This window comes from Corvus kubaryi, unplaced genomic scaffold, assembly GCF_017639235.1.
Source record: "Corvus kubaryi isolate FWS band 111438036 unplaced genomic scaffold, C.kubaryi_AGA036_p1.0 37256, whole genome shotgun sequence".
Lineage (NCBI taxonomy): Eukaryota > Metazoa > Chordata > Aves > Passeriformes > Corvidae > Corvus > Corvus kubaryi.
In genome coordinates this window covers 4311641-4323533 of record NW_024581076.1, presented here as the reverse complement: position 1 = coordinate 4323533, position 11893 = coordinate 4311641, and positions in this window count along the sequence as shown.

The following is an 11893-nucleotide window of genomic DNA, read 5'->3' as shown; positions in this document are numbered from 1 at the left end:
CTTTTTCATATTTTGGTGTCTAAATATGAGCGGTGTCCAGGCTTCCAGCACAACTATCCAACTGTACCTCATAGAGGTGATGGACTCTATGGAATCAATGTAGAGAAGTGAGATAGTCTGTGATCCAATAATTTAAGCCTAAAATTCCCTTCTAAAATATGGTCAGACAAATTCTACCCCACGACTCTTCCAATTTGTTGCCAAGGTTGCATATTTATAGCTTGTTACTTTTATATCTAATTTAGGAGCTTCATTTCAAACGTTTTCTCAGAACAGAAATTCTTCATAGGCAAAGACTTTATGGGAAGTATATATAGGGCAGATAGTTCTTTCCCATGCTTTTAGCCAAAAGACAGTTTGTTCAGATATGATTTGGTAGGCTAGTTCCTTTGTAAGCTCACTTTAATATATCTTGAACCAGTAGAAAATATATTACTATATCATATTTTAATTAGCACAAATAATTGTTCATTTAATTGGCAATCTCATCAGTAAAGAGACTTTAATAAGAAGATGTAGGCAGTTCCAAGCTTGTGTGCTCTTCCACAGTAAAATTCTCAAGGGCTATTTTCAATTAAATAGTCTGTTAACTATCACGAGGCTTTCTGAATCAACTGATTTCACTTTTCTGTTCCAAGGTTAGATGCAGTATGTGCTTTTCCCCACCATTTTAGCTCCCTGTAAAAGGTATAAAAGGGAAGTAAAAGACTCAATCAAATAAATTTAATAGATTTTGAAATTAAAGGGAACATTATGATCTTTAATAGCCTGACTCCCTAAATAACACAGGCTGTAGAAACTCTCCCAGCAATTCCTGCATTCAACATAAAATGCCTGTTTAAACTTTAGCATGTCTGTTGGATAGCACGATTTTAGCACACCACTCTCAATGTAAAAATTTCTGGAGAGCTAGGATCTAGCACATCCCTAGAGATGTTCTTTTTGGTAAATTACCCTGAAAAGTTAAACCATGTGCCAGACAGATTTCATCAGGTTTTCATACCACTTTTCGTGGTAAGCAGAGATATTGATTCACTGCTCATACTTTGTTACTTGGAGATCACCAGCACATCACCTCTTAAACCCTTTTTGCGCATATTACATGCATTGATCTTCCTATTGTCTGTACCATAAAAATGCTTTTCAGATAGACATAATTAATTAAGTTCTTCTCTGAGACTTTTCCCCCTTTTTTTTTTATTCTGGACATCAAAATGTGACCCAGATAATATATACAGAGGTGAAATTTTCTATCCACTTCATCTTATACAGTGCAGCTTGTATTTCAAGCATAACACTTTCTTTCCTAATTATAACAATATATTGACAGTTTCCCCTAGTATATCTATCAGTACAACTAAGTTCTCAGTAGTGTCATCAAATTCCCCTGTCAGCAGTTACTATTATTAGACATATGGAGCTCTACTTACTTCTGTTAATTAATATTTTTTCAATGGAGATCACCTCATCATTTGATCCAGACCACTATGTAAAACAGATATGCATTAAAAATTTTTACCAGTCTAGAAAATCTAGACAAACTGAATCACTGATTGCATCGTTTTTCTCCCATAAATTTGCTAGAAAGGTTGAGTTGCTATGAAGGAAAACTCAGATCTCTCTGTCAAGATTGTACCTGAGCTATGATGGTGTATTGGCAAACTGCTTTTAGTTTTGCATTCAGCTAGTCTTCATCCAGTTTTAATGATCTACTTTGATTTAGAGAAATTATTTTTTTTAACAACCGTAATAATTAAGATTTAGTGAAATGTCTTGTCAATATCTACTATAATTGCTGAGGGGTTTTTTTGGCATCCAAATTTTTTATGTCATGGTTGTTTGGCAGAGTTAAATAAAATTTACATAAACCCTTTTTGATTGTCATTAGTTATTTCAGCATCCTTTTATTTTTATATGAATGACTTCTATATTAGACAATCAAATGGACTCACTGGAGCTTTGAATGCCGTGTATTTTAATGACTGGGCATCAGATTTCTAAAAAGTGTAAGAATGACTTATTTTGAACATAAGAGAAATCAACTGAATATTCACTACAAATAGCTAGAAAGCCTTCAATAGCTTCACTATATTTGGGGAATAAAGAACTGTTTCAGAAAACGAATACACTAGAAAAAATTGTGCTCTTTGACTAAAATTTGGAAAGAGGAAAAATTAATGCTTTTCCACATATGACTTTAACAGCATTAGGCATCTATGTGACCAATTGATTTATTACAAGTATTCAGCATTTTCACAAAAACTGTCATTACTTTAGCCTATTTCCAGAAAAAATTTATGAGAGTCCCATTATTACTAAGACCAGTTTTCTATATGCTTGTATAATATCAATTCCAATGTGAGTAAAAAAATGATCCATTCTTTGTGCATGATTTGTAATGCCATTTCTTTCTCTCTGTTTTTCTTTGTGAAAACTGCTTTATTACAAAAGCTGATGGCCACTTTTAGCCACTGGCCATGTTAGCAGCTCTGACTGTTGGGTTGGAGATTTGCAACTGCTGCAGTTTCTCAAAAGGTAGAGGATTTCATCAACTGTTGGTGATGCAAAATGTGTGTGTAGGTTTGTGTTTTGGAGAGTGAAATAGTATCTCAGTTCTTATGATAGCACCACTTTTCTTCAAATTAATAATGGGGGAATTCCTTCACCTCAAGTGATAGAGGACTATGATGCTTTTTTTCTCAGTTTTTATTTATGACTTGTAGCTGCATTCAGCAGTGAAGATATCATGTAGGTCACTAAAGACTAAAACAACAAACTACAACCTGAGTCTTTAGTGTCTTTTTTTTTTTTAGAAAAGAGTGTTATTTGAGAAAAATATAGACCATTGTACCGGTTTGGCCATATTTAGAAATATATCCTCTGAGAGAAGGCAGGTCACCACCACTCCCCCACCAGATTCGGGAAAAAATAAATTTTCCTCAAAGGAAAGTGATAAAAACTATTTATTTACCAAACACACGGGAAAAGGAAAATAATGCTAAATAATAAAATCTCTCACTGTGGTGGAAAAACCTGGGAAAGTGTTAAGAGTCCTCCCTTTGGTCTCCTCGGAGCTGGGGCTTGGCCCAGGACCAGGCCCTCTACGTTCGGTGGAAAGTCCTCCCGATGTGCTCTGATATTGAAGCAGTCCAGTGGAAAAGGGAGAAAATCTGAAATTCCAGGGCAGGAAGAAAAGTTCAACTCTCAGTCTCTCTCCGGAGAAAAAGAAACTGAAACAACTGGCCAAAAGCTGACCGGGCAGCCGCAAGCCAGGTGCCTCCTCCCTCCCCTGCCGCAGCTGGGAAAAAAAAAGTGGCTATCTCTGTGTGACCTTGAACAAGCTGCAAACTGCTTTGAGAAAGTTTTGTACAGTTTTTCCTTCCCCCTCTCAGGCTCAGTTTAGAGGCATAAAAAGACACAAGAATTAATTTCTGGACATAGGGCAGCGATATGGGATACAAATCATAAAGTCACCCCAAGACAACCATTAAGGCAATAAAACAATTTCCTTCTTCTTTGTAGTAATTCCTGGTTATTTTCATACAAGGCAATAAATTAGGTCCATTTTTACTTACTAGATGTCACAGTTTTGCGATATGAAATTTAGCTTAAGAGAAGCTTTCCCTTCAACCTTGCATTTTTTCAACCAAAACCTCTCTCGTAGATTTATTAAAATGTTAATTTAGAATACTGACAGTATGTGTGTCATTAGAGGTTTTAAACAAGTTCAAATACAGAATACAAAATCCTGCTTTTACTATTACTTCAAATACCAAAAATAATCTGACATTCAGGGCTGTCTATATTCAGAGCCTTCAATTTCAAAGCTATCCTTCTTTTGGCACTCACCCTTACTTAATTATTTCTTACTTGAGGAGAAAGATTCTTTCTCCAGCTGAGGCAGCAGCTGCATCATATTGATGTAATCCAAAAAAAGGGAGAAAAAAAAATTGTTATTTTTGTTTGGACAGATGACTTGAGGAGTCTCTATACAGAAAATGTCACGTAAAGTAACAATGCTGTCTCTTTGAGGCAAACCCATCTGCCACTGCAATTACTAAGTTTGTTCCACACACTGAGTTTTCTTTTGATTTTGTACATTATACACTTGTGCTGCATTAATATTTCTTACTGAAAGCAGTAAAAAAACCCCCAAAAAACACCAAAAAAATCCAAAAAATCCCCTGTCCTACAGGTGAAGTATTTTATACTGTCCAGTTTTCCCACAGCAGTAGTTTGGTTTTTTTCAAGGGACATGATATCTTGTGACTTAGAGGTCATGGATTTAGTGGTAAAGTATGAAATTTTGACCACAAAAATATACTATTGACACCAGGAAATTGTTTGGTAAATTGCTCTGTGTTTAGTTTTGGAGTTGTTTTGTTTTCCTTCTTCCCCAGCATTTCTTTGTGGCACATTAGCTGTCCAGTCTGATGACTGATTCCAGTGGTGACAAAAAACAGCTACAGTTGAAAAGTACAAAACTCTGCAGGAGATCCTGGTCCTTGTAGTGATTGCCACTTAATTTCAAGAGCCCTGAAGACCTAAGCTTTGTATTCTCCTTTGCATAAAATAGTTTACCAGTAAATAGTCATGCAATCTATGTGAATGTCAAACATGATTTTGAATCCCAGTTTCACTGTCCTTATCTTCGCCTTCAGAAGAGGCCAGGTTCTGGATCTCTACACTTTGAGCTACTGCACTGAAAGCTAATGGAAACGAATAGTTAAACTTCCTAGCAGTACCTAATTTCCTTATCTGCAACTTTAAATTCTTGGTTATCAAGCCAATTCACTGACTCTTTTCCAAACTCTTGAGTTTCATTAAGGAAAAACAATCTGTTTGGTTTATATCTCTGGCTATTTATAATAATTTCAGTCATCTTAATTTATAATAGCTTGCAGTAATTTAGGCTGCTGCCAATTATGTTCACTAGAGATATTTTAGATAAAGTAACCTCATATGACTTGCCGTTAAATCATATCAGTTTACTTTTTACCTTCCAGTTCTCTCTTTTATTTTTTTTATTTTGTCACAAGTGTATAGGTCTTACTGTGGTATTTTTGTTAGATTTATTTTCTGTATGCAAGGGTTTTTTTACTTGACATTTTATTTTACTTGATTTTTAAGCTGCCCTATATTAACTACCCATGTAGTCACTTGTATTGCACATTTCTTGAATAATTGTTTGCAGTTTCTGAGGTAGGTTGAGCTATCTCACACGACCTTAAAAAGAACAAAATGTACACACAACTTGCTACTGATAACAAATTAGTGTCTTGTAAATTTATTACAGTTTAAATTTACTATGTTAACTCACACTGCAGTGACAATGGTCTGCTCCCTTCATCTCCCCTGCTTGGAAATTTGTGAATTTTAAGAAGCAAATGGAAATGGATGAGCTAGATGGTGGTACTGCACAACCACAAAGATTGGCAAAATTGGAGCAAAATAGAGAGGTTATAAAAAAATAAAATGTTGCCATTATTCCATTAGCATACTTGCTAGTGGTTTAAACTGTTTCAGCAGCAATTTTTAATGCAATATTTGTATCCCTCATCACACCTTTTTCCTTCTATTTGTTTCAGAATTTTGCCTAAATCCAGAATATATCCCAGTTCTTTCCTTGCATGTGTTATTTCTCGGACTATATCTGTTTGAAGGTCACCAGGTATAATTAAATGATCCTGTTTGCTCTTTCTCTAATACTTCTTCCTTGCCCAGTCTTCTGAAGAACAACATTTTGGGATTAAAAAAGGATCTCTTCTTTCCTATCTTCTCAGCAATAAACACAGTGACTTAAATATTTTATAAGTGGAGTTCCCGCAGTGTTTAAGAAGAAGGTTCTGCAAATACAACATGTGTTTTTGCATCTCCTAATGTGTGCAAAAAAGCCCATTTCCTTGGATTTTTCACAACTTCGATTATGGACTTCTTCCTTTACGATGACTGCACAGCTTAGCAGCCTCTGCACATACCATGCTCCTGCCTACACTGAGCAGCTGAACCTTTATGTTTGGAATCATGAAAAGCTTCCCACATCCTTTGGATCTTCATCATGGTACTCGGTTGTACCTAATGTAGTTCTACTTAGCAGATATAATATTTTAGCACAATCACCCAGAGCCAAATTCCACCACACTATTCTCATTGATTAATTACTTACTCTGCCGATGGTCCCCAAGGTATTGCAAACTCAGAGTGATAGAATACGGTTCTTTATAAGCATATATCTTCTATTTAGAAACAGTAACTACAAATTAGTTGGATGTCTTTAATTAGTGCCCCTTGGGCACACAGAGAAAGACATTCATCAGGTTCATGAAGCTCCAGCAAGGAAGGAGATGTGTCTGATACTACCGGTGTGATGGACCTGACCACTTACATAATCTGAAAGCTTTGACTCTGCTCCTCCTCCCACACTCCACATAACTATAGAAAGTTTGTAGCACAAGAAACTGGGTGCTGCTTCCTTGATCCTCTGTCCAAATTCTTCCCTGTGGTTTTCTACCATTTTTGTTCCTTGATGCCTCCTAAAAGAGCAAAACTGTCTTTGCAGCCAGTCATGGACCCAGTGTATGATGCAAACTCCATTTGTGGCATAAACACACGAGAGGATTTTAGGTAAATTATATGTAAGTTTAAAAATTATTTTATAAAGATTAGTGTCTTTTCACCTTACTTGATTAGTGAGACTACCTGCCCTCTTATATCAGGAGCTGGTTACTCCTGGCAGCCTAGCTACATACTTTATACTGACACCTACAGATTTGTTAAGTCACATCAGCTACAAATGCTTTGAATCTTCAGTCTCAAACATTTCATGATGTATCTTCATGATTTTCCAGAGATTGTACAAGAGGCATCATGCTCCCTTGGTGTGTTAGCTGGAAAGAGAATCCAGTTGCAAACACTTCATTTTCTTGAGAAATACACGCAGCCAGCGCTTGTTTTCTTGAATAAAAAGGAAAATACAATTAAAAAGTTAGACACATGCACAAATGTTCTGTAGCCCAGCATAAGCCACCATAGTTCCTTTGTGTGTAGGATGGAAGAACACAAACATGGAAATGGGGAAGAGGGGAAACTGGGAACAGGGAGAGTGAAAAAAAAAAAGGGAGAAAGAGAACATTTTTCTTCTTCCATCTAACCCTGTGCCAGAAGACTCATTTCCAAGTGGCTATATGGCACCATTTTGAATAACATATGTACTTAAAAGTAAAGTAGGGCTCTGTATAAAGATGGTCCCTTCCCAGAGGAAGCCATATGAAAGCAAGAACTTCAGAATGGCTGTTCCTTGGCAGATGGATCTAGTGCCACTCGCTAGAAACCACATTTCCTCCTCAATATTACAGAGTATCCATTTTGCATGAGGCACTACTAAACTTGCTGCAGAATGCTGTTGAAGTGCTTCCTGAAAATAAAAAATAACTTTTCTAGGATAAACTTGCTAATAAAATAAAAACCTTGATTTTTGCACTGAGTTGGTGAGTTAAAAATGCTCCGAATTTAAAAAAATAATACAAAGGTGTGGAAAAAAATTTTTTTCAGAAATCTGTAATCCTGACAGTTAAGGGAAAAACAGTGCCCACAATATAAACTTAGGACTGATACTAAAGTCTTTATAGAGCTTCCTTTTTTTTTTAATATGTTCCCTTTTAACTTTCACAGATAAAACTTTCAGTTCTTTTGATAGAGGCTAAAAGTATTTTCTGTGCTAGTAAGGGGGAAAAAAAATGAAGAATCCTCCTGACTTTACTTTCTCTTGATCTTAGACACATCCTGGTTCATCAACCATTGGAAGGAGAATAAGGTGGGACAGGCAGCATGATTGATGAAGTACAACTAAGTCCAAGGTTCAAAGGAAGGGGAAGACCTATTTTGTTCTCTAATATTTCAACTTATTCTTATAGTCTGCAATCAAAAGCAAATATTTTCATCAAATTACAATTTAGGGTCTGTAATTAATATATTTCTGAAGGGTAGGTCCTCATGAATAATTGAACATTTTTGCTCAATTTTCCTATTTTTGTTGAAACATCCTATCAAGGAGTTATGGCATATCTTTGAATTTCAGGCAAAAGAAACTAAGTCCTAGAAATACATACAATAATCACTCCTGAGTTAATAGTGCTAATTTCTGAAAAATAGTGGTGTTATTTTAATTATATGCTTTATTTCAGTGGAATATATACACCTTAGAAATCTGCCTAACTTCTCTCACTGCACAGTTTCACCTGAGAAATGGGAATTTCAACCTGTAATCTCAGCAGCTGGATCCTGAGCAGCTATTAATATGATGGAATATTTTTGCTTCAGTAGATCCCTTTCATTGTCCTCACCAGCCATTTTTGATTTCCTGGTTCATAGGAATCCACTAATTCTTATGCATTACAAACAAGAGTGCTTGCTTTTAGTACAGAGTAGCACCAAAGAGCATGATAAATCATAAAGAAAGGTGGAGGAGACCTTGTTGAAATTGAAATATATAAAGGCACTGAATTGCTGATTGATTCTGTAATTGAGTGGTCTGCCAGGAAAAGTTCCTCCAGCAAAGGGGCCATGGTCAGTCAAAGGTGCAAACATTTGTTCTCCTTGGATGAATAGTAGCATATTTAAAGGAAACCTCAGTGTGCTGAACCACCGTATCTCTTTCCAAAAGTCTCAGGATCATTTACAATGGGAGTGAGGGGAACCACAACATCTTGTGAAATCTAGAGTGAGAAGATGGGAAGCTCCTAAGTTGCTTCAGAATTTTCTTTAACAGTGTCAACACATTTTTGCCAATCATCATGCTAGAACACAAAACCCCTTTTTAACTGTTGGCTTCTGGAGAAGAATTCCATACCTTTATGTTTGTTCATAAAGGTTTTTATGTAAACCTATTTTTCCATTTGTGACCTGATCCAGTGGGGACTTAGTTCATGTTGGCATAGCAGTGAGCTCAAGTTAATATATTTGCTTCTCAATAGGGTTTAATTCACAGGTACAGGAATATGTCATCATGCTTCTGTCCAGAGGGAGCCCCTGCAGGAAGACAGTTGTCTACACTCCTCTACAGAGGCATTTGCTAAGTTATTCAGGTTTAGGTTCATGTGAAGACAATGGAGAAAAAGAGCAGTTTCATGTGTAAGCAGAGGGGTGGAAACCTTAACATTTGCCATTGGATCTGAATTTGTTAGCCAGTTATTTCTGAAGTTTTAGGGACAGTGTCCTCTCTACAGGTTTCTTATAAACTTAACAAATATTTCCTGCAAGACTTTATACCCGTGAGTGTGAAATACTTAAGATTATTTTGCAAGATATGAGACAAGTTTGTCTAATGGTGATAAAAATCTTGCCATTGCTACTGCTTGCATAATCATTCAGTGAAGATTTTTGAAACATCTTTCTCTTGCTGCTTTATGACTGTTAGTTCATGGAAGGACTTTTTCTATATTCTCCTGCATAAAACAATCAACTTCTGACCAGAACAAAAAAGTTAAGGAAGTTCAAATTACAGTCAAAATTCTCACTTTTTATTTAAATTCCCAACCTTCACTGATGAATCTCTTTTCAATCTATGTATTAAAAAAAATGAAATCAGCATCCTATATGTTTGTGGTTTTTCTGCTAAAAATAATTGGAGTAGTGCTATACTTGGTCATAGACATAAAGAGGAACTTTAATATCTGCCTCTTTGAATCTTGAAATATCTGAGCAAGCAACAACTACTATCTATTGCTCTACTATTGAATGAGATGAAGGGCAAAAGGAACAGGAAATTTGGACATGGTCTTTATCATTATACTTCCCACACTCTCTAAATCAATTGTGATTCTAGTGTTCTTGCTTACTTTCTTAGTTTGGCAGCACAGACTTTCTTTCACAAAGAAGGAACAAAATTAGCGATTTTGCTTCTAAGATTCATTCATTTCTGGTATAGCTAGATTTTTCCTGGTGCAGTGCCTGACACAAGGCTGTAGTTTAGTCCAAAAGGCCATTGGTCATGTCTGCTGCTAAATTTTGTGGATATTTTAAATTTTATTCCTGAATTTACTTCTACTATGTGTCTTACTTGACATGTCTCCTTTTCATAGATTAACAAAAAATGCAAGAGACTGTATGGGTTCACCAGAGAAAATCTTAGATAGAATCCTCTAGGGAATATTGCCAAAGTCAAAAGAAGACTCACAGCAATGAAATAATTAGTTTCTTCTCTTGTCATGGATCAGTAATTAAGCATAAATGGATAAAAGCATCAGCTAGAAATGTAGAGTTGTCCCATTTTGCATTTTTTCAACATTTAGCAACTGCAGATAATGCATTCTTGTGAGATTTAATGCATGCTTCTAACAATTAATAGAACTTGTGGGAATTTTTTTTTCAAATGCTAAAGAGAGGGCACAGTCACATAGGAAGAAAGCTGCTCCCGATTTGTGCTGGTTTTGGCTGGGGTAGAGTTAATTTTCCTCATAGTAGCTGATATAGGGCTGTGTTCTGGATTTATGCTGGAAGCTGTGTTGGGAACACAGGAATGTTTTAGTCACTGCTGAGCAGAGCTTACACAGAGCCAAGGTCTTTCCAGCCTCTCACCCCACCCCACCAGTGAGTGGGCTGGGGGTGCACAAGGAGTTGGGAGGGGACACAGCTGGGACAGCTGACCCCAAGTGACCAAAGAGACACTCTATACCATATGGTGTCACTCATGCTCAGGATACAAAGCTGAGTGAAGGAAAAGAAAGGGGAATGTTCGGAATGATTGATGGTTCTTGTCTTCCAGAGTCACCATTACATGTGATGGAGCCCTGCTTTCCTGGGAATGGCTGAACACCTGCCTGACTATGGGGAATGGTGAATGAATTCCTTGGTTTGCTTTGCTTGTGTGCACAGCTTTTCCTTTACCTAGTAAACTGTCTTTATCTCCACCTAGGAGTTTTCTCACTCTCACACTTCTGATTCTCTCCTCCATCCCACTGGGGTTGGGGAGGGGCAGAAAATGAGCAAACAGCTGTGTGGGCTGTTTGCCAGACAGGAATAAACCCCAACATAAACCATAAAGAAGCAAATCCATATCCTACAAAGTCTTACATGCACCTGCATGCCAATGACTTCCATATACGTCTTATTGTTATAAATGGTGCAACTCATGTAGAAGGTGTTTCTAAAGGTATTAACATCTCTTAAAGGTATAAAGATACCTGGAATTTGTTTAATTTTTCCTGGTCCTGTAATCAGTAAGTACCCTCTACTATATTTTCATAGGTTTCAGGGTTTAAGTTTTCGGTTTGATCCTGAAAACTTCAGTAGTTCTGTGTCACAGGAGATAGTGCGTAAATCTTCTGACATAATACTTTAAAATGCAAGTTTTATGAACTACATACAGCATTTCAGACCACTAGTTTGAATTCACCACAGTAAACATTATATACAGTATGAATCTGTATATCCACAGTCCTGCAGCATCCAAAATTACTGTCAGCAGTAAATTTGACAATGGTCAAACCTGTATGGGCCTGGTGTCATGATTAAAATTAATAAAATTAATCTGGCAAATAATTTAATTTCTTTGAGCTACAGAGTTAAAAAAAATCAATATCTTATGGCAATAAAAGATTTTTACATGAAATTAATGGGAGTTTCTCTTGGTGAATATTTGCATTCAGCAACAGTAATACTAACCTAAGAAAGCAAGTAAAGAGATGAGAGAAGGAATAGGTAAAATGTTATTTTCACTGATATTGATTTTTTGCTTGACATCACATTTGCCAGTTATTATGGGTTTTGTGCGGTTGTAGATGATAACTAGACAGTGCCATTATATTTTCTGCTGAGAAATTACAAATATAAGTTTTCTTACCTGAATATTTTCCCCTTTCCACTAGGTCTTGTCTATCCTATGCCACCACTAGAC